An 8,517-nucleotide genomic window follows, 5' to 3' on the forward strand; every position below is an offset into this window, starting at 1 on the left:
TTTTAATAAATTGAAAATCAATAATAAAATTTAGTTTAAAATGTTCTGAAAGTTAAAATTAGTGAAAATAATAATAAAAGTGCTGAAAATAAAGGACAACAAAACAAAATTTTACAATATCGACAATTTTTTCATAATATTACAAGAAAAAACAAAAAGAAACCAAATTTTAGGAAATTAATAAATAAGTGATAATAACAACTAATAATAAATTAATAAAAACAAAATACTTTAATGTGAAAGAAAATTATTTAAATGGAGGAAAAACTAAATTTACTAAACTCAAATTTATTTGTGTTCATTGAAAATAAAAACTAAATAAAGTAAAAAAGAAATGTATTTATTATAAACTTTTGTTATTTTTTATTTAATTGTTAAAAATTTTGTTAGAAAACATTATGTTATTACAACTCTGTCTTTATAAATTTGAAAAACTCTTAATCTACATAACCATCTCCCTCTCTTAAACTGCCTACAATTCTGCCATTTTGTTCTCTTCTCATTCTTATTTAATATTTCTGTAAAAGAAATATTTTCCACTGTTTAGACAATTATAAATAAACTATGAATATGAAATGTAGAGAATGATTCGATTTAAAATAACTAAAATCTTATTAAAATAGAATTTATTATAAAGTTCAAAAAAACACTAAAATAAAAGAAATCCATATTTAGATATCTAAAATTAGTGCTAAATTTAACCTACTTTTTTATAATTTCTCTCAGTTTTATTGAGTTCAATAATCAATTACTTGATAACAACTTAACCCATTATATCTTATTTCACTGCAACTTTTCTCCCGATACACCGGCTTAACCCTTCAACTAAGTCAAGTTTTTTATTAATTCTAAGCCATTTAGTTGCCTTGTAGCTGTAGATAAATACAAAAAAAAAATAAATATACTTTTTTAAAATTATAATTTGCCTATAATTTTCCTTAATTATTTGCATAAAAAAAACCCAAAAACTCAACTAATCTAAATAAAAATTCAAAATATACTAAATTGAAATAACACTATAAATTCAAACTAAAACCAAATAATTATCTTAAACTGTCAAATACTTATACAAATTTATCGAAAAAAAAACCAAAAATATTGATTGTCATCTAAAACCGAATACAAAAAAAAAAATTAATCAAATCATCCAGATTTGCATTTTCATAAAATTTTTGATTAAACATATAATTTAGAACTCTTAAAAAAAAAAATTAAAAATAACCAAAAAAAAAACTTTGTAAATTTTACAGCCAAACACCATTTTTCTCTATTATATTTGAAAATATTTAAAATTTTGTTTACCACAATTAATAAAAATGAAAAATTCTTATAAAATTGTATAAAAAAACGTCATCATCTCACCTTCATTCACTACTGTCAAAATTAATGGTACTTTTCAGCAACAACAAAAAAAAAATTGTGTTAAATTAACAGAAAATGGTGTATAAAAACAACATAAATTATATTGTAATGAAATTAAAATTAAATGAATAAAAAAAAATCAATTAAAAATATATTTATAATAATGAAAAATTAAACAAACAAAACAAAAAGAAGATAAACAGAAACCAAACGATTTATGATTTTATGTAAAGGCAACTTAGTTATATTATTTTAAATAAAAATAATTACAAAAAAACTTTATTCGTTTTATTATTTAAACTGAAGAGTATAGGTCAAATTTTGCATATCAAATAGTTCATATCCGTTATGAAGATAAGGTCTCTCAAGATTTTTTCGAAAGATTCGAAAGGGAACATTTTCGAAATTCTCTGTGAAATACAAACAACAATATACAAATGACAATAACATCCGCATCAATTCATTTAATATACACTACGGAATCCACATTAAAATCCGCTTTCTTTTCGTCACTTATCCATATAAATTCGAATGATTTTCTGCTCGAAATGAATTATAAACATTTGTAAATCGAAAATCTACTGAGATATGATCCAAAAACCATTTTGACCTATTTTTTATCTATACAGTGCACTCGCGATAATATGAACACCCCAAAATATGAATACTTCCATTGGCTACTCTAAAATATTGTTACGAAATTGTACTTGAATTCAAATATAACGATTTTAAGGGCTGATTTAAAAGTAGCATAATGCTTTCAAATAACAGTGCTGTAATAGCAAACTGTAACATATCTCTGGGCATTATTAAATAAAAGCTTTCAGTTGACCATTGATCGTAAGTTGGCAACGCTGTTTGAATTCGAATATTCAGTTAAAGAACATTGTATAAAGTACACCACAGATGGCGTATGATCTAGAATATTCGAACTTTGACAGTTAAAGAGCAATCTAGAGTGCAGATGGCAGTGTTATAAATAGTGGAAGAGGTTGCAGTCGGAGTTGAGTTTATCAGAGACGCTTTTCGAATAAACATCAACTGAGTGCCTTAAAGTGTGTTGTGTTTTTCAAGTAAATTCGTGTACATTATAAATTGTGTCTGTATTTCTGCGAAGTTACAAACGTGTATAAAAAACATTGAGTGACTATTTAATTCTGTTGTTGTTGTACATTTGAATAAATAAAGAGTTGTTACCATTTTCAAACTACTAAACTCTTTTATTTGCAATCAAAATCCGGTATCCGGTTTATTTAAAGGAAATAAACTAACGTTTTGAAAAGGTTAAAACGTAACAATATCTTAAGTAGAACTTTATAACCGGCCAATAAGGCTAGGTTGTTGAAAATAAATAAATAAAAATGAACTTAGGGCAAAAGCTTTAAAATATGAACAGCTTATTTTTGTTTTTTAACGGATTTTATCTATCTACACCGAGTTAAAATCTAAATAAACAGGGTAGTGGTTAATTATTAATTCAACTGCATAATTTTGGGATTTCCCTAGTTGTTTCAGCTGTCAATCAAAATTTCTAACATACACGTTTTAGTTAGTGCACACATTCAGCTGAAATTCCATATTCATTTTTTAAATATAATGTTTGTAGATGGAAATTAGATGCCATTCGCAAATATGAAGAACCTTGCAAAACTGAACTGACCTGGTTTTAATTAGTTCGTTCACATTATCGCGTGTGCACTGTAAATTAATATAGACAATATAGATATCTAATGATAGATATTTTGAAGACCTTTGCAACGACGTATATAAGACCATAGTAAGTTGGACCTACAATATAAGACCATAGTAAGTTGGACCTACAATGGGTCAAAATCGGAAAAAATATTTTTTAACCCGATTTTTTTTATTCACCAAAAGTTTTTTTCGCTAAATATTAAAAAAAATTAAAAAAAAATTTTATTTTGAAGTATAATTCGGCACAGACGAATATAGCTCTCTTACTTGTTTTTTCTAATACATTCTCTACATTTTCGACAACCGAGTTAGTCCAGCAGTTCTAGAACACTGTCCCGAACTACTTTCAATAGTGCAGTACAAAATAAACGTTTAAAATGGCTACAATCTAGGTTACTTAGAGACACTAAAGTGAAAATTGACCACTTTAGGTTGCATGGGATGTCTGTAGATTTTCTTATCAGTTGTGGTCTTTGAAAATTATATTGAATTATTTGTGATGTGCAATTGCGAAGCCAGCCAATAGCTTTCTCAGAAAAGGAAGACTGGCTTGGATTCAATAATCTGAATTTGTTTAAGGAGATACATATACAGCCAAATTATGAATAAAAATTCCCTGGGAGATTTTTCCCATTTTTCCTAAAACTCCCGGGAAATTATTATTCATAATTGGGCTGATAGACTGATCTGATTAATACTGTATACAGTATTTACTATGGAAAGTCTTGTGTAGTATAGTATATACTATAGAAAACCTTGTGTATAACCAGTATTTTCTATGGAGTCTTGTGTATAACTGTATTTTCTATAGAAAATCTTGTGTAAAAGAGTTTTCTATACATTTTCTTGTATATAACAGTAATTTCTATCTTCAGTATAACAGCATTTACTATAGAAAATCGTTTGTATAGCAGTATTATCTATAGAAAACTTATTAATGGAAGTATTTTCTATAGAAAATTTGAAGAAAATCTTGTGTATGTATAACAGTTTTTTCTACAGATCATATTAAGTATAACAATATTTTCTATAGCAATCTGCAATATAACAGCATATTCTATATAAAATGTTCAATATAACAATTAAATACTGTTATATTACAGATTTTTTTTACAGAACATAACAGTATTTGTATAGATGATTTGCAACACAAAACTGTGATTAACAGGTATGTTCTGCAAATCACATTTTATAAAAGTGGTTTGAAATCACATAAAAGGTGTTCTGAGCACATAATTTTGTGATTTTAAAACGTTCAGCAAAGTCACTAATGTTTTCAAATCACTTGGTTATTTCTGCGGCTACTACATGGAAAATATTAAAATAAATTACTTAAGTATATTAAACAATATGTCCTTTATTAATTTTCTTATAGAATTACTTGTTTTATTAAAAAAAACACTTAAAATTTAATAAAAATCTAGAGACACCTATTCTGTTGTAAAAAGTTTTTTTGCTTGTGTGATTTCTTTTGTGGTTTCAGGTTTGTTTTCAGTTGTCAGCTGTTTATGATTTTCGAAAATACATGGAAGCTTGCCAGACTAAAATTTTTTAATGTTTGTCTAAAATATGTTCAATATCTTTAAATTAATTATAGAAATCGTCATAAAATTTATAATATTTGTTAGATTATATTATAAGTTATCAATATGCGTTAAGTTTTTTGCGCTAATTGGAAAAAAAATGCAACAAAGTTGAAGCAAGTGGTAACCAAAAGCAATTGTGTACTGTGGCAGCTTTGCTGTTTTGTTTTCTTTTTGACATAGTGGTTGAGCTTGCGCCATAGTTTTTGCAACATTTTTATAAAATGTAATTCCATTCTTTTTAATTCAATTAAAGATATAACAGAAGCTCCAGGCATTTTTTTATTTTCACTTTAATATTTCTACAAAATTATTTGCAAAACAAAACATTTAAAATAAACGAATCAGCTGTTTTCTTGTGCTTACGAAAATTTAAAATCACACCGAAAAATACAATAACAGTGTGATTTACAGAACAGGCACAAATCACACGTGTGATTTTAAAACGGTATGTGATTTGAAATCACGTGGATTACAGAACATACCTGAATATGAAACAAATTAAAATTTTAGTACTCTGAGGTTGGAAAAAGTACTATTTGAGTATTATTTCGATACCGAACGCATTTTCCATCACTGCCATTCACCATATATTTTATGAAAAAAAAATAATTTTTTCAAATCAGAATTTAAGATATGTGGCTTACGTTTTTTTGAATTGTTATTTTCTGAAACAAAAAAACGTATCATCAATATAAATTTTTATGAAAAAACAAAAACTTAAATAAAAATATTTTTTTTATTTTAAATAAAAGCAGTTTACTATTTTATGATTGTTTTTTATTTTAATTACTAACAACTACTTTTTTAAACTAAAAAAGGTTCTTCATTAAATTTTCATTAAGACTGCAAAAAATATTCAATTGCAACAAATTTATTTAAAAAAATATGGATACTACCTAAAATAAGGTAAACACGATTTATTAAAGAATTACTCTAAGCGTATACGTTATTTTGTTTAAGAAAATCATATACTTGATGAATCTTTAGTTTCAATTTTGATTATAACTTGGTTATTTTTGATAGTAAAAGCTTAAAATTTTGTACACATATGTAATGTGATGTACTGAATCGTAATCAATAAGTCCCGGTCCACACTGTGAAACATTTGCTGCAAAATATTTGAGTTTGTTGATGAACGGGGAAAGAGGAATGAAAAAGGAAACTTTGTTTCATGTACATGAAGTTTTTGTTGAGTAGGTCATCCACATTTCTTAGTTCGTATTCGTTCTGTACAGAAATGTCAAAAACTGAAAAGCAAAAACTTCACTGTGTGGACACGAATGCAGTTTCAAAAGAGAATTTAAAAATGTTTTGCAGCAAATGTTTCACAGTGTGGACCGGGACTAATAAAACCAATTTCCAATTTTTTGATGATACGTTGTTTTACATTTTAGGTGACGATATACTGGATCGTTGTAGATAACGGGGTCGATATGGCGATGTCCGTCTGTCTGTTGAAATCATCTTTCCGAACCCCGAAATAACTAATATATTTGAACTTAGGAAATTGGACCGACAATGGGTAAATTTCGGGAAAAATATTTTCTAATCCGAATTTTTGTTTCACCAAAAAATATTTTGTATCTTAAGGTATATTTTGGTGAAAGGTATATAAGTTTCGACACAGCCGAATATAGCACTCAATTTTTAAATGATCTATTTGAAAAGTTGTGATGAACTTAGGCCGATTTCAAGTATCATTTCTGAACGAAAGGCTTATTATTTTCTAGCAAAATAAAGCTCTAGCGACAATTAGTAAATAATTTTAACGAATTTTCATAATCAGCCCAATTATGAATAAAAAATTCCGCGGGAGTTTATTGCCTGGGAGTTTTTTCCCATTGAATTTGAATAGGAAAAATGAGAAAAAGGAAAACACTCCCGCGGAATTTTTATTCATAATTGGGCTGAATATAAAATTTTTAACAATGGAGAATCTAACTTAACATAACCTTCGTTTTAGCAATAAAATATACGTTTATATTTTGCAAGTTCGGCTACCGATTCGAAACGGTAACACCAATTTGGATTATTTCGGTAACGGTGATTTAGCTGTAAATATATTTGCTGTTATTTATTTCCATCTGACTCAAATTATTAAGGAAATTTACCAAAAACGGCAACGGTAACCAAACTGATATTAAATTTAAAATAAATGATACATTTTTATATAAAAGCCTGAAAAAATTAAAAACGTATGTCTTAATAAGTTGATTGAAACAATTTTGGATTGTAAGTTTATATTTAAGGACTTCCGTGAATAAAACTACTAGAGAAGCTCTTAAAAAGTTTAAACACAGATGATTTTTGATAATTATTGAATGGAATTTTGTTCGAGAAACTACTGAAACTGAATCGACAAATTTTATGTATACTTACACTTTTAATAGTGGAGAACCGTAAAGCTCTATTCTACAAAATTTGACAGAAAACATAGATCATATTTATATGGAACCTCGTGTAAATGACACTTAATTTTACTGTATAGAAGCTCCAATAAAATCGTTTCTAAAAAGAAAGATTTATTAGCTCTGATCAGCCCAAAATTTTGTAATTTAAATTCCTTTTATACATATGGAGCTATCTACGATGAATTTTGCTTCAACATTTTTAAACATTTAACTACTTTTCGGGAGTTGAGTGGTTATGATCAGTTATGGAATGTATGTTTCAAAGAACCTTCTATTTATGTATTTCCTACTTTTCTGAATCCGTTTTTTAAAGCCGCCAAACTATGTTTCAAAGTAATTTCAAATTCATGTTTTTTATAATTCTTACAAGGCTTTATCGATAAATTTTTATTAACATTTATGGACTTTGGATAATTTTGGGGGGGAATTGTTTTGTTGTTATTATTTTGTTTGTTATAGTATTAAATTAATAAAATTGTTAACATAATTATCTATTTATGGAATTATATGAATTATAGCTCATTTCTATGTTTGTTATTTGTTCTTGTTTTAATTGCATAATAGAAATACAATAAATTAAAACTACAAAATGTATAAAGTTGTTTTTTGTTTTTGTTATAAATAATTTCTCTTTCATTTCTTTTACTTTACTAAAAACATGTACATGCAAGAAAAAACAAACCGTCCCAAATACTAAATATATATTTTATGTATATATTGCAAATAATAATAGTAGTAGTAAAAAAAAATAAACCAAAAACTAAGTAAAACTAGAGAATTGGCTGTAAATATTAACAAAAAAATTAAAAGAACGAACAATCATCGAGAAAAATCAATGGAAAATATAAGTGAAATATTTGAATTATTTTTTAAAGATTTTTTTTTGTTGTAATGTGACTTTATTTTCTATTAAAGTTATGTATCTTTATCATAATGTTTTTTCTTTTGTTTTTACTCATAATGTGTTGTTGTAGTTGTTGTTGTTGATTTTTTTTGTTTAATTTATAATTAAATATTATTATCGTTTTTGTTGATTTATTTTTATATAAGGGTTGTTTTTGTTGTTGTTGTTGTTGTAGTTTTCTCTGTTGTTGTTTCTTTTATGTTTAAATCGTTTTCACATTTCATCATAATTTTGTTTAAATGGATTTTTTTGTTTTTGTTTTAATTAAATTTAAATTTTAAATATTTGTTTATTTATAATTATCAGCATAATAATAAATTTTTCAAATCTCTCGTTGGAAATTTTATTTTCTGAAAAGAGAAGGAAATATTTAAAGAAGATTAAAATTTAGTAAAGTACGATTTAAAATATGAAAAGTTCAACTTTCTTTATAGAAAAGTTACTCAGAGTCTGACAACTTTCTTTATAGAAAAGTTGCTCAGAGTCTGACAACTGTTTTTAATAGAAAAGTTGCTCAGAGTCCAACAACTTTTTTATAGAAAAGTTGCTCAGAGACTGA

The sequence above is a fragment of the Calliphora vicina genome, chromosome 2 (genome assembly GCF_958450345.1).
Source record: "Calliphora vicina chromosome 2, idCalVici1.1, whole genome shotgun sequence".
Taxonomy (NCBI): Eukaryota; Metazoa; Arthropoda; class Insecta; order Diptera; family Calliphoridae; genus Calliphora; species Calliphora vicina.